Source organism: Camelina sativa, chromosome 7 (genome assembly GCF_030686135.1).
Source record: "Camelina sativa cultivar CO46 ecotype springtype chromosome 7, ASM3068613v1".
Lineage (NCBI taxonomy): Eukaryota > Viridiplantae > Streptophyta > Magnoliopsida > Brassicales > Brassicaceae > Camelina > Camelina sativa.
In genome coordinates this window covers 20,757,433-20,782,279 of record NC_141886.1, presented here as the reverse complement: position 1 = coordinate 20,782,279, position 24,847 = coordinate 20,757,433, and the positions used below count along the sequence as shown (strand labels likewise).

General features: G+C 36.4%; 1 protein-coding gene, 1 long non-coding RNA gene and 3 pseudogenes across 3 annotated transcripts in view; 2 read left to right on the top strand and 3 right to left on the bottom strand.

Moving 5' to 3' along the window:
- LOC104701446 (universal stress protein A-like protein) overlaps positions 1–24,847 on the top strand; it is a 63,000-nt gene that overhangs the window by 31,309 nt on the left and 6,844 nt on the right. The gene's annotated exons all lie outside the window — the stretch shown is intronic.
- LOC109125645 (uncharacterized) lies at positions 1,354–3,708 on the bottom strand (annotated as a pseudogene). The gene is made up of 7 exons (XR_002032756.2): positions 3,676–3,708; positions 2,685–2,705; positions 2,526–2,590; positions 2,423–2,433; positions 1,931–2,259; positions 1,552–1,846; positions 1,354–1,432 (listed from the first exon to the last, which is right to left on the bottom strand). The product of XR_002032756.2 is annotated as an uncharacterized LOC109125645 (transcript).
- Positions 3,249–7,175, bottom strand: LOC104701447 (uncharacterized). The gene is made up of 5 exons (XR_753818.3): positions 6,965–7,175; positions 6,516–6,773; positions 5,841–6,428; positions 5,546–5,584; positions 3,249–5,314 (listed from the first exon to the last, which is right to left on the bottom strand). It is a non-coding gene; the product is annotated as an uncharacterized LOC104701447 (long non-coding RNA).
- LOC147941511 (uncharacterized) lies at positions 13,238–14,047 on the top strand (annotated as a pseudogene).
- LOC147941510 (small nucleolar RNA R71) lies at positions 19,882–19,959 on the bottom strand (annotated as a pseudogene).

Here is a 24,847-nt window from a genome sequence, read left to right as displayed (position 1 = left end):
AATATTACATAAAAATCACATGTAACACTTATACATGTTATATATGTAAGTTGCAAATATATTTTCTAAACATTGGAAATTAAAGTGTTTTGGGTATTAGAATGATTGAGTGTCTAAAATAGTTCATATCTATGTAGAAACAAATAACTTAACATATTTTACAATTCTTTATTGTTGAATATATAAATAAATTCGTTAGGCCTTGGTAAAAAGTAGCAAATTCGTCACAATCTCATGTGTTAGTAGCAAAGTGGTGGCAAACTAGTCGCAAATATGTGACCGTATTAGTACAATAGTCGCAAAGTGTAACTGTTTTGTGACCTTATTCTATGAATCACAAACTTATACATATCAAATTTTAAGTTTAAGGGCCACAAAATTTTGCAAATGATTTTACAAGCACTCATATTAAGAATTATAACTACTATCTATGAGTGTAATAAGTAAAAACTTGATATAGTAAGTAAAGTTAGAAATTACAAAACAATCACAAACAAGATATAGAAATCACATGTAATACTTATACATGTTATGTAAGTTGCAAATATTTTTTCCTAAACATTTGAAATTATATTTCTTTTTGATATAATGATGATTCATTGTCTAGAGTGATTCATACCAATGTAGAAATAAATACATTCACAAATTTTATAATTCTTTATTGTTGAATATACATAAACAATTATTAGAAGTTAGTAAAAAGAAGCAAATTCGTCACAATCTCAGGTGTTAGTAGCAAAGTAATCACAAAATAGTCACAAATAATTAACAAAATAGTCTCAAAATGTGACCGTTTTGCGACACTATTTTGTGAGACAAACAAAAAAAAATTAAAGCCTCCAAAAAGAAAAAGAAAAAATATATGATTCGGCAATCACTCGTAGAATTATAAAAAATATTTCTTAAATTAATGAGTAAAAAATTGATATAAAGAAAATACCTAAAGTCACAAATAAGTAGCAAATTTGGGACTACTTTTGTGACTGAAACTCCCGACCATAAAAAGCGTCTCTAATTCGTCACAATTTACGATTATTTTAGGATTACAATGATATAGTCTTATAATAGTCTTATAATAGTCACAAATATGAGACGATTTGGAGACTACAACTGTTTGTAGTAATTTTGGGACTGTTTTGCAACCATTGTTTATGTAGTCTTCTATTAGTTATAAATTCGTCCCAAAAACGTTACAATTATTTGTGACCAAAAAAAGAGTCATAAACTGTAGTCTCAAACTGCATGTTTTCTTGTAGTGCAAATACAACCCTGAAAAGATATCGTATAACTAATGGGTAAATTATGTAAGAGTCACATAGGGATTAAGTATTGCCATATTAAAGTTTTAGAAACTTACTGGTATGAACCTTTCATGTGTCCGATAGCATAACATCTCGTACGGCTAAACTTCAACTTCAATGTTTTCTCAAGCCTAGATGTCAAATACTGATACTCAGTTAATTAATTTGGCGTATGAATGGAGGGTTTGTGAAAAAAGTGAAGGAAACTAATCAATAGAAGTTATTACTACAGATATGAGTCACGTGTCACCTGAACGTGGTGGCATGCCATATGTAGGCAGTTGCATCTTCGGATACTGTAATAATTATTGGGATCACTGGATGGAAACACACTCGGTAACATCGTCAGTATGACCTTCAAGTTTCTGAAGGCATCTCTTAGTTTGGTAGTCCCACACCTTAGCAGTCTGATCAGCCGAGCCAGTGATAAGGTATGGTTTATCGCTAAGAGTAAAGTAGTCTACACACAATACCCCTTTTCGATGTCCTTCCAGATGTTCCTCTACTAAAGTAAATTGTGGCAACAGAGAACCAAGACTCCATATCTAGATCAAGGAAAAAGGTTTAGCTTCTCTACTAGTGGAAAAAATAATGAAAAAAATGAAGTGAACAAAACAACAAGTAATTACTTTTGTGGTATTGTCAAGTGATGCACTAGCAAAAGTATTGTTGTCTTTGGGATTGAAAGTGATGTGCACACCAGAAGCAGAATGCCCTACAAAAACCAGAGTACAACACCAGTCCAAATCCCAGTTCCAGAGCTTGATTGTCTTATCATCAGATGATGACAAAAGATATGGAAGGGTGGGATGAACAGCAAAACACATAACGGCAGCAGCGCGAGCATCACTAATTACTTTTATTGGCTTTACGCTGTACCATTTGTAGACACGAATACAGTTGTTGTCAGATCCAGCTAAAACCCACTGCTTTCGTGGAACAAACTTAGCTGACCAGACTGCATCACAATGACATATCCACGTTCACAGTAAAGAAAGGACATGAACAAACCAATATATATATATATATATATATATATTCGAATATAATATCCAGAACGAATTCTTCTATTCATGCAAGTTTTTGATAATCCCAAATATTCATAGTTCCATCTGACAAACCTCCCAGGATCCTGTAATTATAAATTTAAAACATATGATCCTGTAACAATTTATATTGACTAAATTTAAAACATATAACAAAGATGTAATGCCGAGAGCGTACCATGGTTTATCTGGATGGAGATCCACAGAGAGTACTGCCGCGCCTGATGATATAGTAAATTCCAACTGATCCAAACATGTTAAACCGTGTCAACAAATCTTATTATAATAAAAAGATATGATAAAAGAACAAAAAAGAAGTATTCCAGTGTTTTTTTACCTCACTATAGAATCCCAGAGGCTGCCAAAGAAAAGTTAGTGTCGATCAGAGCAAGTAAAAAACATTTTTAAGTTGACAACATCAATATGTATTTAAAGCAAAGACCGACCATCTTTGCAAGTCGGAGATCAGCTTGTCATCAACGCCTGGGCAAAAGAAGATCAGAATTCTCGGTGAAGAAGAGCGCTGGGCGATGCCGCGATGGGTTGGGGTTGGGGTTGGTTGCCAAATTAAACTAGGGTTCAGAGAGCCAAACTAGAATAATTATGTGACGTTTTGATATATTTATTTTATTTTATTTTAAATTCAATGTATTAGTATATAATAAATTAATAATATATTAATTTATAAAATATTAAATATTTTTTTCCCAAGAAAACATTCCATAACCCGTCAAATGTAATCAAATTTACCTATACTCTTTTGTTATTTGCAGTTGATTATTTTGGTAGCAGATCAAAATTCATATTTTCTTAATTTGAATCTCTCTTTTTTGTTTTCTTGAAGAAGTTTAGTTTTATTCATGCCAATAAACATTACAACAAGGATAGTTTACAAAAATTAACTCTAAAGAATTTCATTAATAAAATAAGGGCAATTGACAAAAATAACACCATTTTAAGTTTTTCTTCTACAACTAACATATGTTTTCAAATATTCCAAAACTAGCACAAAAATTCTAATGTAATACTAAAACCAATACAATTATAATTAAAATCTCATCTTTATCTCTACAGATAAGCCCGAAACGTGACGAAGGAATGTTTCTAAGAGCCAATTGAATCCTTACTCCCACAAGACCTTGAAGCATCCCAGATCTCTTGCCAATTGATTTGCATCGTCGATCTGTCGTTGTCGTCGTGTTCTCGCCGTCGTGTTTGACTAACCTTTTCTCGGTTTATCGATTCTTTTCTCTATTTTTCTCGGTGGGATCGAAATCAACATTCCATAGTTGATGGTGATGTTGATGGTGATGACCGATCGAAGCTACCCGAGATCTCTCTTGTAACCTGAAGAATTCCATAGTTCAGTGGTTCAATCTACACTCGACTTGCTTTTGATGCTGATGTTGCGTCCTCTATTCCTTCCCTTTGTAATTTTCTCGGTTCTGATGGTGATGACGGCGGAGAGATTGAGAGTGAGATGATAGTTAAGGCACTTGAGATTAGGAGGAAAGTCACGAAGGAGATTATCAAAGAGTCTTTGGTGAAGAAAAGCATATTTGGGATAAGTATGCGACTAATGTGACTGATCGTTTGGGTAATTCCGTTGGTAATTTGATGATTGAAGCCGCGGCGTTGAAGTGGCTGCCAAAATTTCAGAGCCCAAGTTCTATCTTTGTGTTAGGACGGTTATAGAAGTCTCCAGTTTCGTGTCCTTATAAGGTCAAGCTTCATTTTTTTTGGTGCTAACTGTTAGTGTTTATTAGTGCCCATAAGGTGTTCGATAGTTGGCCTCTAAGAAAAAACAAATTAGATTTTTCTGTAATTTGAGCATAATGAAGATTTTCAGTATGTGGAATTGTTCTTGTTGCTTATTGATATGGTTTTGGAGCTGTGTTAAGCCTTGCATGCACCATCAAGCTTCTATCTTTTTGCTGTTAGATTTAGATGCTATCTAATGATAAATCTAAAGCATGTTTGCCGTAGAATTTGAACCTTGCCCAAATAACAGTGTCATATGTTTCTGTCTGCACTTTGTTTTAACAGTTACTGAGTTTCAGGAAGGAATATATGAAATTAAGGAAGAATTTTATCAAATTTAGGAAGGATTTTACAAAATCCAGGAAGAACTTTTTGAACTTCAGGATGACTTTCATAAAAACAATTTGGATTTCCTAATATCACAAAAATGATAACATTACCCTTGGCTTATAGAGTAATCTACTAATATTTGACACATTGAAGCAAAAGGCACATAAATATAAAGTTAGAAACACATTTATACAAATTTAGGGGGTTCAATACTATTGAAGATCAGCACCTTGAAATTCAGGATGATTTTCATAAACATAATGGTTTAAAGATTATATGAACCTTCTTTATTCCAATCAATATCTACAACAAGAGAAGCAAGCTGATACATAAGGCAAAACATAAATAAAAGATTCAAAAACTCATTTTTTTAAATTTATGAAGAATTTCATAATGTTTAGGAGGTGTTTCACAATGTTTAGGAATTGTGGACTTGTGTATCATAACAACACGTTTGACCAGTAATAACTCAGATTACCTTTTTATTTGATACAAGAAGGTTTAGAGTTCGTCCACTGCTTCATAATAACTCAGATTACTCTTATTTAACTACTTTTGTTATTTCACTCATTATTGAGGTTGTTCTTAGGTTTACTCCACGTTAATTTCTCATCTAGTGACTGTTACTAACTTGGTACTGCACAATGAAAAACTAATAAGAGCATTTCATCTTGTGACTGTTACTAATTTGGGATGAGTTTGGTTTGTTTGGTTTTTTTTACGAGTATTCAGATTTTAAGAAATGGAGGTGATGATTCAGATTTCGGATTCATAAAAATTATTTTAAATATGTTTACCCTATTGCTTTCATACGACGGAAGTGACATTACTTCTTTTCCTGGAAAGGCAGGAGCCGTCCCGGAACAATTTTCCTAGCTGTATCACACCATCATATAAAAAATAGAACAACATATGAAATATATATGTAAATATGAATGTTGTATATTCTATATAAACATAGTAAATATGATATATGTTCCATGTTATAGAACATATGTGTCTATCTTATACATTTATTATATGGTAAATATTTGTCCATATAATAATCTATTCTATGTCAAACTTCATATCAGGGTGGTCTACTCTATGTTAATATTGTATGTTTACCTGTTCAGGCACATGATCACCATTCACGGCTCCCTGCTTCTTCTTGTCAACAATCACAGACACATTGAAGAAAGCATAAGTCAGAAAGGAGAAAATGAAACACATATGATATATTCCCGTATAAGTTCCATTATAAACATTCTATATGTTAACTATGTGTCCATTCTACAATTCTACTTTATATGAAAAAACATGTACATATTTTTATCCTGTATGTTAAATCTATGTCTATTAATACTACATAAGTTACCATGTCGATTCTATGTTAGTACCTTATATAGATATATGGAATTACCTCTTTACCAACCGTGGCTTCCCTTTCTTCGGATGCTTCTCCACTTTTATGAGTAACATGTAGCATTACCTCTTCACCATCTGCGGCTTTGCTTTCACTATTAGAAGGCCATCCACCACTTACGTTATACAACCTGTGCATATTCCTAATCTCGCCCGTGATGTCCCTTATCTCGCCCTTCATTTCTCCAACTTGTTTCTCGCAAAGTTCTTCGAATGCCTCATGTACTCTTCATACATCGACAATGACTTCTTCTCATATACGTCGGCCATCTGACGAAGAAGAACTGGAATGTCCAACGATTCAACTGTCTTGTTAGCTCTACGTCGTTTCCTTACAGGTTCATTGGCATTGTCTGCTCTTTCTTTAATCATCGTCTCATCAACTCTGTCAGCATGCTCTGACGACTCGGCATACCTTGAGTTCTATAAAACAGCCTCATCTTTGGTGACCCCACCAGTCCATGTGTTCAGACGGGTAGTCCTCTGCTATTAAAGCAAGCATATTATCAACTGCAAGATCCTGACTCTCCTTGAACCTTAGTGACTCCTCCCATTGGTCTTTTACTAACAACGCCTTCATTGTTGCCTGTCCATACACAGATTATATTAGTAAGAGACATCAAGCAACATAGTCGCAGTACAACAAATATAGTATAACACACAGAAAAGGTACATGTCCTCTCCGATCAAGATTCTTTGCAGATTTTACATTGATGATCAACCTCTTAGCCAGAGCACTCTTTAATATGTCTTCTGCCGGTACCTCGTGTTCTTCCATATCTCCTTCTAGTACATTAGGAGGACCTATTATAGCAGGACAGCTGCAGACGGTTATAAGTACCATGGCTTGAGCAAACCCTTGCACCGTTTCTCAGTATCACCATCATCTAAATTCTCTAATTAGATCAACTTTCAGGTAAATTTTGTTAAGCTGCAGAAATAAGAAGCATAATAATTAATCTCAGAAATCCAACAAAGAAAATGTTTCCGAAAGACAAGTCTGACCCTGGAATCTCTGCAACGCATTACAATTCTGAAGATTTAGTATTCAAACCGAAATCACCAAGAACGAATAAAGTAGAAATAAACAAAATTGCAATTTGAGGAAGATGAAGTACATACCCAAGCACGGTCTTTGATTAGAAATCTTCGAAACCCCACTAATCTTTGATGGAGCAGAAGCGAAGTCTTAATTTACAAGTCCAAGCTTGCGACTAAGGGATGTAAAAAGAGACAGATAGACAAAATGAGAAAAAATTGTGTTATTTTGGTCAGTACCCAAACGACGAAGTGACGAAGAATTACAATTTTGAGAAGATGAAGCGCCCAAGACGAAGAAGCTATTTTTCATCCTAAAAAGTAAATAAAAATTGTGTCATTTTGAAAGGTGTTGTTTTAAATCATTTATTTTTTTATATTTGCATCAGATTTAATTGATGTAAATATAATTGGTATCACTTTAAAAAATGATTTATTATTTGTTGATGCAAACAATTTACATCAATTTATTTCAAACTGATGTTATATTAAATCAGTTATAACAAATGATTTTTAATTATTCTGTTAGTTTTTATAAATGATTTTAAAATTTGGTATCATTTATGAATAACTGAAACTAATAAAAGATTTCTTGTTTTAATAATAAGAACAGATTCATTTATTTTAAATATTTTGAAATTATTTTAATATGCAAAAATTGTCTTTGATATCTATTAAAATCTTTTCGAATCTGTACAAATATCTTTTATTAAAAATTTTATTTACAAAATAAATAAAAAAGATAATAAAATGCATTTAGTTTAATATAGATTCAACAACAAGAAAAAAAAACTGATATGAACTGATCAGATCATACATTCAACGTTAAATTACAAACGAAAAAAAAAACTGATATGAACTCAGATCATAAATTGAAGCTTTTTTTCTTCTTGCTGAAGTGTCACATGTATCTTCATAACTGTTATATGAAACACATATTGCTTTTGTTCCCTCCTTTTCTTTTACATTGTCTTTATTACATTGTTGTTTCATCTTCAGATTTTCTGACTATATAAACAAAAATAACAGAAGAAAAATTAGAATTTTATATTTGATAATAATAAAAAAAAAATTGATATAAAATAGGGAAAAGAAAAGAAGATTTACCTTTAAATGTTTTAGATGTGATGATTATATGTTGAAGATGTGCTGTAAATGCATAATTTGATTTACCATTGGCTTGTTGACATTCAAAGAAGAACTTCTACAAAAGTTGTTGTTTTGATTACTCTCAATTTTTTTTTTCTTATATAGATGGAGAAGCACTTTCACCCTTAAATAATCATAAAGATTTTTTAAGTAGTTACAAATCGTGAGTAGTGTAGGGAGTGGAAACAAATTTTCAGTTTTTTCTTAAACAGCTTAAATACATATATAAAATCACCCAATATTTTTAATAAAAGCAAGAAAAGTTGAGAAATTTAAAAAATATAAGAAAATAGGTTACGATATCCAAACAGATCTATTTTTTAATAATTATTATTTATGGAAAATATATCACGGATACTGTATATTTACAATTTTCTTAATAATTATTAATTTATGGAAATATTTGTGATATAATGATTAATTATTTTGAAAATAAAATATTTTTGCAGGTTTGTTAGGTGGAGAATGTTATTATTATATTTTTTAAATAAAAAATGAACATAATTATATTTTTAAAAATATAATTTTTTTGTATATTTAAAATAATTAATAATAGAAATTTCTAAAACTTATTTTGGGAAATAAAAGAAAATCAAAAGAGAGAATCACCGAAGCAACATAAAGGAACTTGTAAGCTGTAAAAGTCTATTGCTTACTTTATTTATATACAATGTGAGGACTCTCAGACCCAAACAGATCTGTTTTTTATAATAACTATTATTTATGGAAAATATATCACAGATACTGTATATTTACAATTTTCTTAATAATTATTAATTTATGGAAATATTTGTGATATAATGATTAATTATTTTGAAAATAAAATATTTTTGCAGGTTTGTTAAGTGGAGAATGTTATTATATTTTTTAAATAAAAAATAAACATAATTTATATTTTTGAAAATATAATTTTTTCGTATATTTAAAATAATTAATAATAGAAATTTCTAAAAGTTATTTTGGGAAATAGTAATATATGTTTGTTTTTTTTATGGAAAAATAAATGGATTCCTGTAGAATAAAAAATATTTATATTGAATATTTTGAGTTTTGATACATGTAAATTAATATTGACTTGCATCAGCTATTCGCAACTGATATAATAAAATTCTGAAATACATATATTTATTTAATTTAAATCGAATGAATTAACATTATTTCATTATTGATATCAGTTTTGTATCATTTATTTAATTGATATTTAATTTGTAACATTATATTAAGTGATGTAAATTATATTTTCTGTTAAATAGTTTTGAATTGATGCAAATTCAAATAAGATTGTGTCACTTTTATTGAACTGATGTCAAATTATTCGATTATGACATCAATAATAATAAATTGATGCTAAACACAATTATGCATTATTTATTAATAAGTTATTTAAATTGATATCATTTACTTTTGTGATTCTATTTAGGTGGTGTAATCAACCATTTTTTTTGTAGTGGAGATCTAGTGAAATAGTAGTAACATAAATATGCTCCTAAAACTCTTTAACGATCGATCTTCTATCTTGTGTATGACAATAAACCTGTTAAGAGAAAAAAATTATGTGGTACTCATTAGAAAAATAGACCTGTTGGCTGGAGTGTGAAAATTTTAAAGTCTGTCTATTATCATGCGGAGAAAAATGTATTAAGAACAACAACCATTTCTTCAAAGTTCAAACCAATGAGAGATTATAGAAGTCGCAAAGATGTGATTATCATTCTTTTCTTCTTTTGATTTTTGGGCATTTAATCATTGTTTTCTGTCGTCTGGCATTTAATAATTCAGTTATATATTTTATCTATATACTCTCTCCCATCTGAGATAAGTGTCGTTATGGAAAAATTCTATTAGATTAAATAAATATACAGTTTGACTATTTTGACCTCAGTATTAATACTAATTTACAATTTTATTTTTTTGTTTTTCATTTATTCAATAAATTAATTTCAGCTTTTTTTTGTTGTCACTTCCTTCATGAACTCCATTTCTCATCTTCAATTATCCTCTTTTTCGCCGACTACCTCCGTCACAAACTCAACCCCTCCGTTTTTTTTTAAATCAAACTTCTCCGATCGATTTCTTTCACCTTGGAGATGGAGATAAGAAGCTTCCTCTTTTCCTATCGCAAAATCAAAATCAAAATCTGGTGTGAAGCTTCCTCTTTTGTTTTGGAATTGACTTTCAGGCGGTGAGCTTCTTATTTTCCTCCTCCGTCTCCTCTGATTTTCCAGTGAGCTTCCACCTTCATCATAAGAACCATACAACCATGCTTGGTTATTGCAAGGAAGGCATAAACTATCAAGATTAAAGATTTTTTTATGACTACAAGTATCAAGATTTGCGGCAATATTTAGATGATTGGATACAACACATTATCATTTGAATACAGCTTTCGCCGGGAATCTAGGATATGATGACCCCGAGTAAGCTCGAATCTTCCTATCATTCGAAAATAAATGTGCTTCCATTGCTTGGTTTCTTCATATAATGATATGATATTTCATTTCATGTATTACTCATCAAACATGTTAACCGCGAAGAGCGATGTTGAAACGACTCGACCCGTTTTTTTTTAAATAATTAATAAATAATAATAATAAATAAACTACAACTACTGGTCCCATACCCACTAGCCATCTAACCACAATCACAATCAACAACAGAAATAACCATTATTAAACCAATATTATATCATAAACAATAACCAACTATCCAACATCAGGAAACATAAAACCGGCAACCTAGCAATGTTTCTAATGATCCAACTCTAGCAACCTAGCAATGCCAGACAACAACCAATCAAGTCCCTAGAACATCCTCCTCTTCATTGCCTTGATTCCACGATCACACAAATTGCAATGCATGAGTATTTAATAAACACTCAGTAAGACAATCCTCTCATCTACTGGACTCTACACACAAGCAATAGAGACATCTCTAACATCAACCAACAATCAACAAACAACAAATAACAAATCAGGACTCTGCATCGACCGACACCAACATGCATCGACCGACACCACATGGGGATGCATCGACCGACACAAGGGATGCATTGACCGATGCAAGTTACACATGCATCGACCGACACTCGCACTGCATCGACCAACGCATGCTCGACATAACACGAAAACCCTAAGGTGTTCCCCGAAGCTTTTCGCCGGATCTTTGTTCCTGCAACCACAAAACTTGATCCCAAGCCACAAGAAAGCTTCCTAACGTCCCAAATAACCATCTAACAAGCCTAACAACACATAAACAAGAAGATCAGAGAAGTTCTAGCTTAGATAAGCCATGGTCCTGCACTTACCTTTGCCAAGACGAATCTGAACCTTAAACCAACAAGAAAACACTTCCAGGAAGCTCCTACAACGATCCCAGCTACAGATCTCTACAGGAACAGCTTCCAATCTCAAGAACACTTAAGGAACGTTTTCTCCCTTTTCTTTTGTCTCTAAAACGGCTAAACACGACTAATGAGACAAAACTCGAGTTAAGAGTTTTTCTAACCCAAAACGCGGCGTTTAACTTAAGTCAAACCGCAGAAAAAATGACCTTGCATCGACGGATGCACCTACTGCATCGACCGATGCAATCCCTAAACCGGGATTTCGGTTCACGTGTGTTACAGATGTCTACATGCTTCTGATTGGATTCTTTATCAGTCGATGTAAAAGAATCAGTGGTATTGTATATGCTTCCTCTGATTCTATTTCTGATTCTTAATCTTCTCATGTCTGTACCTTTGTAAGATTCACAGATTATACAAAGTTAATCATTGCAATTTGGCCTTTTAGTATTCTTCCCAGTTTCAATTAACAACTTTTACTAAATTAAATACTGCAATTCAATAGAGTATACACGTTTTTGACTACGATGATGAGAATAGAAGTGGGGGGGGGAAAGAAAAAATTTTCATGGGAAAAAAAAAAAGAATAGAAGTAGAAGAAGAAATTTATTGGGGGCAAACATTAAAATTCAAATATTTTTACATTTCTTTATATTTGGAGTAACATGGAAGTTGATTGATCATCTTCCATGGCTAACTTCGATCTAAACTTTCCACTTTCAGAAAATACAAAACATTCATTTGATTTGAATACCATTCCAGCGAATAGTGATGATCATGATTCTGAATTTGGAGGTTTAAGAGATGACGGTGAATATGTTCATGTGTGTGAGGAAACAATGGAAGAAGATGTAGAACCAGTTGTAAGGATTATAGCATCATCTGAAAGTTCCGTCGTAATCCATCTCAATGTCAATCCAACAGAAGAATCAATTTATGATATTTTGGAGCTACATGCCGATGAGTTGTATGTAGAAAGTGAAGATAACATTGGAGACCAAGGTAAATTGAATCGTTATTTTTTTTGTTTGTTCCATGTACTGTTATTGATACCAATCCGTGTTCTCCACTTTGGACCAGGAGCAAACGAAAATGAAGAAACTCAAGATCACTTTGTTGGAGAACAAGGTTAGTCTTCTTGTTAACTTGAATAGCTCGTGATTGTGATTTAAAACTAGTATGTAGCATTGCACGTACACTTTCAATTACAATTGTTGATCTATGTTTCTACAATTTGAAGAAGGACATAATGACAACTTGGTTGAAGAGGAAGGTAAGTGCTCTCGTAAATTTTTTGATATATACTGATTGTGCATTGTGATTTGATGATGCATCTGCCAATTTGTAAATCAATAACCGCTTGGAGCAGGACCTAACACAAATGGTAATGCCACAACTGAAAAAAAAAAGAACTACACTTATGGTCAAAGGTGGGCAGTCTATTACGCTTTACTTGAAAGGAGTGTGAGAGGATATCTGAGTAAACGTACGACACAAGAGGTATTCGATTTACTTTCAGTGCATATTCGGACAGTTCAAAGGATATGGAAATGAGCTAAAGACACTCTTGCTGGTGAATCTGTTGATGTGTCTCAAAGAAGGAAAAAAAGATGTGAGCGTAAGAAAATTCCACTAAACAGATCATCAATACACCTCTACATCGACGGACGACTTTGAGGACATTGGATGAAGCCCTTGGAATTAGTTATTCAGCACTATACAGACGTGTGAAAGAAGGTCTTATGCGACATCATTCAAACGAATTAAAACCACATCTTAGAGAAGAAAATAAAGTAGCAAGGTTACACTTTTGCTTTTAAATGTTGGATCCTTAGAGTTTGAGTCATGAACCACAATTTATTGATATGTACAACATTGTATATATTGATGAAAAGTGGTTCTATATGACCAAAAGAACTGAGTATTACTATCTACTTCGTGAAGAAGATGATCCCATATGGACATGCCAAAGTAAGAACTTCATTGGCAAAGTGATGGTGTTAGTTGCAATGGCTTGTCCGGGATTCGATGCTGATGGAAATGAAACTTTCTCGGGAAAGGTTGGGGTTTGGCCTTTTGTTACAATTAAACCTGCAAGAAGAAGGAGTAGAAATAGAGAATCTGGGACAATGGAAATAAAACCAATTATATCGGTCAAGAGAGATGATGTGAGAAGAATGTTGATAGAAGAAGTTCTTCTCAATATTCATGAGAAATGGCCTCGTGAGGATGTAGATAAAGTTATCTACATTTAACAAGATAATGCAAGAACTCATGTGGATCCAAGCGATGTAGAATTCAAAGCAGTGGCTTCACATAACTGTTTTGATATTCGATTGATGTGTCAACCGCCAAACTCTCCAGACTTGAATGTTCTTAATCTTGGATTTTTTAGTGCTATCCAAGCATTACAACATAAGGTATGTCCAAAGAATGTTGAAGAGCTTATTCACGCTGCAAAAACGGCTTATGAAGATTATCCAGCGAGAAGGATAAACCACATTTTCTTAACTCTGCAACTTTACATGCAAGAAACAATGAGAATTTGAGGGTCTAATAATTATAAAATCCCACACATGAGGAAAGAAGCGTTGGAGCGAGAGGTTCAACTTCCTAACCAAATAAAATGTAATCCTACAATAGTAGAAAATGTGAGAAATCAGCTAAGAGAGTAAGGTGATAACTCTCTAATTTATATGTTTTAGGCATCCCTTTTTGTCCATATTTTGCATTATATATACCCTAACCTTAGCATTTTTAGGTCATTAACTGTAGGAATCCACATTTAGGCCATTTAGGGTGTTGCATTCTTGAATTTCACATTTTGGATGAAAACAGATGCTTTAGGGCCTAAAATGGAGAGAAACAAGGTCAAATCCGAGCATGTATGAAGCAGAAAGAACAGTCCGAATACCAACCCGATCGAAGAGGATCCAAGGGCAGGAAGAAAAACCTGAAGACCTATCCGAGGAGTAACCCGACCACATCCTCGAGCACCGCCTCGAGCAGACCCTCGGGCAGGACTGGGCAGCTAGGTTTAATGGGTTTCCATATATAAACCCCCCTCTTCTTCCTCTCGCCCTAGCACACCGCATACACTCAACATAGAGAGAGAGAGCTTCTGAGAGAGATTGATATAAGATTGGAATCACTCCAACTTAAGATCACGCAAGGATCAAGAGATTCCAAGCTTATCTTACGGAAGGTGGAATTCACGAGCTGGCTCTGAAGCACTCTCTCGTGAATCAAGGGGTGGTACAATGGATAGATGGGTGATTGACTCGCTCAATTGGTGGGATAATCGATTCGCTCGATCAATGAACGTAAGAAGGATGTTGAATCACTCAACAAACTTAATCCGCAGGATTATGAAGCACTAAGTGAATCACTCACAAAGTACTAAAGAACAAAGCAATACAATGACTCAAACTTTGTAAAGAAGAAAACGTTTCTATTACTTTAAAATGATCAAGGGTCATTTACAAATGAACGAACTATGAGCATATATAGGCTCAGCTACACTTTCTAGTGTTCTAAAACAAGAAACAAATCACAACAATTAATGAAAATATGGCATTGGAACATTAAGTGTAGAATCGGTCCAAATAAGGCAAGTGAGGTGTGCCTTGCATCTCGTTAACTTGGGAAAGAAGTGGTGATGTCTTGGAAGCTTCTTGGATACTTGTGGAAACCCAAATATGTACAAGAATATAATAGGAAGTAGTCTTTGTGCATTGATGACAATCGGGTCCGAAAAAGGCAAGTAATAAGATTGAATCTGCCTGATCCAATGACTATTATTGCTTGTGAATATCCTCCAAATATTCTCTGGTGGTTGTAGAGGTAATCCTGGTTTCCATATGTAGCTTTGGGTTACGTCCAAGTGAAGGTAAATGAAAGTTTCCTTATCTGGCTTCAAGTAGATCAATGGACATGATTCAAAGGGTGGTTTGGACTTGGGTCTTCTCGTGGGTTGTTCTCAATGGGCTAGGGACTTGTGGTGAATCAAATGGGTGTTTGGACTTCCTCCAGGGCTGGTACAAGTGTCAAAAGGCCAAAACTCTTCATAGCTTGCAATGATGTCTGATTCATCTCCGAGTAGTTCAAGTCCATCAGCGAGTAGTTCAGCATGTCTATCAGCGAGAAGTTCAGCAGGTCCTTCGAGTAGTCCAACAAGTACTTCAGCTATGACTTGTTGTGTCATCTTTGAATAAAATGAATGGTAAGTGATTACTTGATGAATTGGTGTTGCCTCATTAAAAACCTTTCTAGGTAAACCCAGTGGGAAAAACCCTAGACAAGGGAAAAAGAGTGCAACAGTCATATCCCAACAATAAGATAATTTGACTTGCTGATGCTTGATCCCTCTTGAACCATTGGACTCCTTAGGGTTAATTTGATGATGAATAATTAACCCTTCTCTTTGTGCTTGATCAGAACTCCATTTGGGAAAAGATTCTCCAAGATGCTCTTTGTGGACCGGTTTGGTGTGTGGACCGGTTTGGTGTGATGGGCAGATTTTTTTTTCTCTCTCTTTAGGACATTGATAATGGTATTCCTTCGTTGTTCCTCTATCATACTCCATGTCTTCTCTCTTCTTGAAGTGGTTATCATTTCCTGAAAATTCATAATTGGGGTCAGTGGAGATTTTGAACCATGTCTACAAAAATCATCTTTAAATTTGATCCATGGTTTAGAATATCCTTTATTGGTGTTGTATGAGTCGAGTGCTTCTGGGTCTGGTGATTCACGATCTGGTTCATCCCTTGAATCAGAAGCTGAACTACCATCTCGTTGCCACAAAATAGCTTCATAGTTGTCTTCCTCATCTGACGTGACTTGATAGGGCTCTTCTCTTTCGATTTCTTCATCCGAATAAAACTCAATAGACTCCATGTTTGCTCTGGTGTTCGGGATAGAATAATCTTGCACAAGCAAAAGAAAGATGTATCAAAAGTAAATCAACAAATAATGAATAAGGGACAAAATAGAAATGAATTTTTTTTCTTTTTTTTTATAATAAATCCGAAAAATTCAAATAACAAATATGAAAATCATTTTTTTTTCTGGTTTTATATAATAGGAAAAATTCAAAAATTAATTAAAATAACAAAGATATGAAATTTTTTTTATGGCTATTCTTTAAATAAATAGGAAAATAGCAAATATTTTTTTTTGTTTTTGTTTTTGTTTTATGAAACTGAAGCAAATAAACAAGAACAAAGCAAGAAGCAACAATTCTTTTTTTTTTTTTTTTGGTTTTAGATTTTATAAAAATTAAATAACAAAAATGGAAAAAGTTATAGGTGTAAGAGATACAACCTTGGGGATATGAGCTTTTGAAGCTCTGATACCAGATGATATAAGATTGGAATCACTCCAACTTAAGATCACACAATGATCAAGAGATTCCAAGCTTACCTTGCGGAAGGTGGAATTCACGAGCTGACTCTGAAGCACTCTCTCGTGAATCAAGGGGTGGTACAATGGATAGATGGGTGACTGACTCGCTCAATCGGTGGGATAATCGACTCGCTCGATCAATGAACGAAAGAAGGATGTTGAATCACTCAACAAACTTAATCCACAGGATTCTGAAGCACTAAGTGAATCACTCACAAAGTACTAAAGAACAAAGCATGCAATACAAAGACTCAAACTTTGTAAAGAAGAAAACGTTTCTATTACTTTAAAATGATCAAGGGTCATTTACAAATGAACGAACTATTGAGCATATATAGGCTCAGCTACACTTTCTAGTGTTCTAAAACAAGAAACAAATCACAACAATTAATGAAAATATGGCGTTGGAACATTAAGTGTAAAATCGGTCCAAATAAGGAAAGTGAGGTGTGCCTTGTATCTCGTTAACTTTGGGAGGAAGTGGTGATGTCTTGGAAGCTTCTTGGATACTTGTGGAAACTCGAATATGCACAAGAATATAATATGAAGTAGTCGGTGTGCATTGATAACAATCGGGTCTGAAAAAGGCAAGTAATAAGATTGAATCCGCCTGATCCAATGGCTATTATTGCTTGTGAATATCCTCCAAATATTCTCTGGTTGTTGTAGTGGTAATCCTGGTTTCCTTATGTAGCTTTGGGTTACGTCCAAGTGAAGGTAAATGAAAGTTTTCTTATCTGGCTTCAAGTAGATCAATGGACATGATTCAAAGGGTGGTTTGGACTTGGGTCTTCTCTTGGGTTGTTCTCCACGGGCTAGGGACTTGTGGTGAATCAAATGGGTGTTTGGACTTCCTCCAGGGCTGGTACAAGAGTCAAAAGGCCGAAACTCTTCATAGCTTGCAATGATGTCTGATTCATCTCCGAGTAGTTCAAGTCCATCTCCGAGTAGTTCAAGTCCATCAGCGAGTAGTTCAGCGAGGAGACTCGCAGGTCCTGCGAGTAGTCCAACAAGTACTTCAGCTATGAGTTCTTGTGTCATCTTTGAATAAGATGAATGGTAAGTGATTCCTTGATGAATGGTAAGTGATTCCTTGATGACTTGGTGTTGCCTCATTAAAAACCTTTTTAGGTAAATCCAGTGGGAAAGACCCTAGACAAGGGAAAAAGAGTGCAACAGTCATATCCCAACAATGAGATAATTTGACTTGCTGATGTTTGATCTCTCTTGAACCATTGGACTCCTTAGGGTTAATTTGATGATGAATAATTAACTCTTCTCTTTGTGCTTGATCAGAACTCCATTTGGGAAAAAATTCTCCAAGATGCTCTTTGTGGACCGGTTTGGTGTGTGGACTGGTTTAGTTCTGATGTCCGCATCAGAGATCTTGAGCGACTCAAACTCTTTTTCCACTTTGTTAGGATTTATTTTACATTTATTTCCTATCCTTTTAGATTTCTACTATGTACTCTTACTGCTATCTTGTTTTTCAATACAATGCAATTTTCGTTTATCTTTGTTTTTATGTTTTCTGCAATGAGATCTGAGTAGTGAAACAAAGTTTCTAGGGATGGGATAGACAATTATGTGTTCTTGATCGGTTAGGATGTCTTAGCTTGGTTGTTTATTTTATATAAGTTCCCTTCTAGATTGGTGTTCTTAATGTTGTCAATAGACCGAGAGGTCGAGATTAGATCTAGGGTGTTTTGCCATCGAGAGATGTAGTTGAAATGCTTGAATCAATAAATGCTACAGATTTACTCACTTAGCCTAAGAGATTAGATGTTTAAGGAGTTTATTGACAATAATGAATCGGTTTGTATTGCCTGTTTGGTCATGTTTCTCCAACGAGAGTTAGGTAGGTGAGTGATTAAGACTGATTGTTTCTATCACGAGAGTGTTTTAACAAGATTTTAGAGATTCATTGTCTAGGGAATATTTACTTGAGGCATGTAAGACATCCATACTGGCCAAGAGCACTTAGGAGTCGATTACCCCATCCTTAGGAGCTTTCGCATTTTGATTGTTTACATTTTTATTCATAACTCGACCCTATACCTGAACTGGTACTCGATCACCAGCTTCGTGTACACCTTCGAGCTGTTCTTACTTTTCTTCTTTACCCGATCACTCCACCCGATCATGTAATCGAATACTTGCATCGAGTACTTAGGTCGTGTGGTTCTTGTTTATTTATTTTCTTTTAATTATTTTAGGATTGTTAGATCAAACTCCAACTATTGCTTGGCTTGACTTGTTTGTTCTGATCATATCTTATCTGCTAGCATAACAACCATTTGGATTGATAACCTTTTGTACTACAACTGCATAGGGAATTGATACCCTGGGTGAGAATCATCCTATCAATTTGGCGTCGTTGCCATTTGATTGAATTTTATTTGCTACGTTTAAGATTTCAGCACTTGCTAGATCAAGTTCTTTTCTATACTTTGGTTCGGTACTGACTTGTTTACTTTCGTGTTTGTTTGTTTTGCATTTCAGGTACAACCCGAGTACCAACCCGACCCGTCACTCGATCACTTGGATCGAGTAGACCCTCGTGTACTCACTCGGTCAACTGATTGTGCATGCAAACACGATCCAAAGGTAGCCAACACTTAAGTACTTTCATCAACAACATTGACAGACCTAGGCTACTACGTCAACAACAAGTCCAGCAACCACAACCAACTACAATTGAGGAGGAAATGAATAATCAGAATGGTCCACCAGCTCCTCAAGAGAGGACCAGGAGATGTTCCATCTACTCACACTCAAAGACATGGCATTGTGATACCTGCTATCCAAAACAACAACTTTGAGATAAAGAGTAGTCTCATCCAGATGATTCAGAGTAACAGGTTTCATGGACTGCCAATGGAGGACTCATTGGATCATCTAGATGAGTTTGATAGGCTCTGTAGCCTAACCAAGATAAATGGAGCAAGTGAAGATGGATTCATACTCTGGCTTTTCCCATTCTCTTTGAGAGACAAAGCACACATCAGGGAGAAATCACTTCCCAAGGAGTCCATCACCACTTGGGAAGCATGCAAAAAGGCGTTCCTAGCCAAATTCTTCTCCAACTCTAGAACCGCACGGCTGCGAAATGACATCTCCAGCTTTGTTCAGAAAAGCAATGAGACATTCAGTGGAGCTTGGGAACGTTTCAAGGGATACACTATATCAAGGTGTAGTACCTAAGATCAAGATGTTGCTGGACACCGCAAGCAATGGTAACTTCCTCAACAAGGATGTCGATGAAGGTTGGGATCTAGTAGAGAATTTGCTCAATCTGATGGGCATTACAATGAGGAGTATGATCTCATTGTACGATCTACTGGAGAGAATGATGCCAAGTACAAGAGAGACATGAAAGCCCTCAATGAAATATTGGATAAGCTCCTCAGCCAGCAGCAACATGTCCACGCAATCTCAGAGGTAGACCAGTTTCAACAACAAGATGGGGAGAGTGCTCAGTTGGCGGCAGTGCACTTCATCAATCATCAAAGAGGTCACAACACAGGGCACAGAACCTACATCCCCAATCACCAGACTATCAACCCAACCACTTCACACACTTCCTCCTCCCTCGATTTGATCTCAATGATGCACCAAGTACTGTCAACTCATAAGACAAATGCAGTTCAAATTAATATCGACCAATTATCAGCAACTACACAACAGGTTTGATACTTTGATCTCTCGAATTCAGATGCTTACAGATAAATCAGCTTCAACTTCAAAAGTCAGGAGTCTGCGCTCGCAATAGCCCTACGGAGTGGACGACACTTACCACCTCGGGAGGCACCACCAATCATTCCTGCAGCCAGCAATAATCTAGATGGGGAGGATCTCCGTGAATCGCCCACTCCTACTCAACCACCAAGCTATTCCATAGAACAACCCGACCCTACACCCGATCATACCACCCAGATAGACAATCGGGTGGACATACCTGTAAGCCCACTACCTGCAGACAAACAAGGAGGAGAGAAACAGAAAGAGAGACGATTCATCCCCCCGCCTTACAAACCACCCTTGCCATTTCCTGGACGGTTTCGCAAGGAAATTCTTGAGAAGTACAAGGAATTGTTCGAAAAACACATGCAGTAACTCGGGGTCGGGGTCGTTCACATCCAGAGGACTACTGCACCTAAGAAACTGAGCAACCCGGGGTCGTTCACATTACCTTGCTCGATTGGACCTTTTACGTTTGGAAGATGTTTCTGCGACTTGGGGGCATCAGTCAGCTTAATGCCTTTAACTATAGCCAAACGTCTTGGATTTGAGAAATTCAAACCCACCGACATCCAACTATTTCTGGCAGATCGAACTACAAGGTTACCAAGTGGAGTATTGGAAGACTTTCCGGTCAAGGTAGGATCAGTAGACGTACCAACCGACTTCGTGGTTTTGGAAATGGATGTAGAACCAAGGGATCCGCTTATCTTAGGACGACCATTCTTAGCCACCGTAGGAGAAATGATAGATGTGAGGAACAGGAAGATCGATCTGAAAAAGCCCACAATCGCAGGCAAACCTTCTAGATAGAGGAATTAGAAAAACTGCGTGAGGAGGTGTTTGAGGAAGTAACAATCGGGGATTGTTTACAAAAAGCACTAACAAAAGATTGCGAGGAGGGATTCATACACCAAGAAACAGAGCTCTATAAGGAATTGCTCGATAACACTCGGGAAATCATTGAACCGGAGTTAAAAAAGACATGGAGGAGGCTGAAAAGGAAAGGATGATGCTCGACAACCGAAGCTTGAACAAGTCAGCTGTCACTTCCTGCGTCATGTCATGCAGCTGCCAAAACCAGACCACCCGATCAACAGCCCGATCACTAATACGACCAATCCACCGAGCAAGGTGATCGAGCACCACTCCGAGTCGCAATTACAAGCCACTAATGATTGGTCCGAGTCAAAGGTGCCTAAGGTAGAACTCAAACTTCTTCCATCTGGGCTAAGGTACGCTTTCTTAGGACCTAATTCAACTTATCCAGTTATAGTCAATTCTAGCCTGCCCGAGAAAGAGCTGAATTTGCTTTGCACTCAGTTAAGAAATTATAGAGGAGCAATAGGCTACACTCTAGATGACATCAAGGGTATATCCCTAGATCTCTGCACCCACCGGATAAACCTAGAGGACGAATCGTATTCTAGTGTGGAGCCTCAACGTCGGCTAAACCCGAACCTGAAAGAAGTGGTGAAAAAGGAAATTCTGAAGTTACTCGATGTTGGAGTTATCTACCCCATCTCTGATAGTACTTGGGTGTCTCCAGTGCACTGCGTTCCAAAGAAAGGTGGAATAACCGTTGTCAAAAACAAAAAAGATGAGCTAATTCCAACTAGGACAATAACGGGTCATCGAATGTGTATTGACTATCGGAAGCTTAATGCAGCCTCTAGGAAAGATAACTTTCCCCTGCCTTTCATCGACCAGATGGTGGAACGTCTTGCTAACCACCCCTACTACTGTTTCCTTGACGGGTATAGTGGATTTTTCCAAATCCCTATACACCCTGCCAACCAGGAGAAAACGACATTCACCTGCCCTTATGGTACCTTTGCATATAAGAGGATGCCCTTTGATTTGTGCAACGCTCCCTCAACCTTCCAAAGCTGCATGGCGTCCATCTTCTCGGATTTAATAGAAGAGATGGTGGAGGTTTTCATGGATGACTTTTCAGTATATGGAGCCTCTTTCTCATCCTGCCTTTCAAACCTCTGTAAGGTGCTCAAAAGGTGTGAAGAGACCAACCTAGAGTTAAACTGGGAAAAGTGCCCATTTATGGTTCAGGAGGGGATAGTCCTAGGCCACAAGATCTCAGAAAAGGGGATAGAGGTTGACAAGGCTAAGATTGAAGTGATGGTTCAACTCCAACCTCCTAAATCGGTGAAAGACATCAGAAGCTTCCTAGGTCACGCAGGGTTCTATAGGCGATTTATTAAAGACTTCTCTAAGATTGCCCGACCGTTAACGCGGCTCCTTTGCAAAGAAGCAGAATTTATTGTCGACAAGGACTGTTTGGATGCTTTCAACAAGATAAAGGAAGCTTTGGTGAGTGCACCAATAGTTCAAGCACCTAATTGGGACCATCCTTTCGAGATTATGTGCGACGCATTGGATTACGCTGTGGAGGCAGTACTAGGCCAAAGGATAGATAAAAAGCTCCATGTGATCTACTACGTTAGCAGAACCATGCACGATGCCCAGACAAGGTATGCGACGACTGAAAAAGAGCTCCTTATTGTGGTTTTTGCGTTTGAGAAGTTCCGGAGTTACTTGGTCGGATCGAAAGTGATTGTCAACACGGATCATGCCGCCCTAAGGTACATTTACTCAAAAAAGGACACCAAACCTAGGCTCCTCAGATGGATCCTTCTTCTACAAGAATTCGACATAGAGATTCTGGATAAGAAAGGAATCGAAAATGGGGTGGCGGACCATTTGTCTAGAATGAGAATTGAGGATCCACTTCCAATAGATGAATCAATACCCAAAGAGAGACTGATGCACATCGACTTCTTGGACGAAATGAGCCACACGATCGGACACATGATAGCTCACTCGATCCCCGAGTCAACCGAGTTGATCGATTTCATGGCAATCGATTCGGCTAAGCTACCCTGGTACTCAGATTTTGTGAACTACATGGTGTGCGGGGAAATTCCTAAGGACTATGATGCTCACAAAAAGAAGAAGTTCTTCAGAGATGTCAATAGCTATTACTGGGATGAACCTTATTTATACAAAAATGGGACAAATGGCCAGTTCAGACGATGTATAGTAGAGGAAGAAGTCCGAGGGGTACTAGAGCACTGTCATGGGTCCGCCTATGGAGTTCATTTTGCTACCTTCAAAACCTTCGAAAAGATACTTCAAGGTGGTCTTTGGTGGCCAACCATGTTCAAAACGCACAGCTCTTCATAACAAAGTGTGACCCATGCCAGAAAATGGGCAACATCGGTAGGAGGAATGAAATGCCTCAACAGCTGATCTTAGAAGTCGAAGTTTTCAACGTTTGGGGAATATATTTCATGGGACCTTTCAACCCACCCTCGAATGGAAACATGTACATCCTGGTGGCCGTCGACTATGTCTCAAAATGGGTGGAAGCAATCGCCAGCCCGACAAATGATCACAAGGTCGTAATGAAGATGTTCAAAAACATCATTTTCCAGAGATTTGGAATCCCAAGAGTAGTGATCAGTGATGGAGGAACCCACTTCATTAACAGAGTTTTTGATGGCTTGTTAAGGAAGCACGGAGTCAAGCATAAAGTCGCAACAGCTTACCACCCACAAACCATCGGACAAGTGGAGGTAAGCAATAAACAGATCAAGGAGATATTAGCCAAGATCGTGGGAATCACAAAAAGGATTGGGCATTCAAGCTAGATGATGCGTTATGGGCCTACAGAACAACCTACAAAACGCCGATTGGGCGAACACCTTTCCAGCTTCTTTATGGAAAAAACTGTCACCTGCCAGTTGAGGTAGAATATAAAGCAATCTGGGCGACCAAACTCCTGAATTTGGACATAAAAACTACTCAAGAAAGAAGAGTAATGGATCTCCACGAACTTGATGAAATACGGTTGGAGGCTTATGATAATTCGAAGATCTATAAGGAACGAACCAAAGCCTTTCATGACAAAAAGATCCAATGCAAGGATTTAAGAGCTGGAGACAAAGTCCTTCTATTCAACTCGAAGCTTCGACTGTTTCCCAGGAAGCTCAAGTCAAGATGGTCAGGACCCTTCGCAATTAAAGAAGTTATGCCCTATGAGGCAGTGACTTTACTCGGGAAGGATGGAACTGAGTTTACCGTTAATGGGCAGAGAATGAAGAAATAAATGGCAAATGAGAGCACAGAGGTGGGGTCATCTCTGTATCTCACCGATTCCGCACCAGTCTGATAAGAGTCAAAAGTCAAGCTTAGCGACTATAAACAAGCTCACTTGGGAGGAAATCCCAACGGCAGAGTTGTAAATATAACTTTCGTTTTTAAGTTTTTTCTCTACTTAGTGTTTTCGTACTACCCGATGACCTACGCGATGC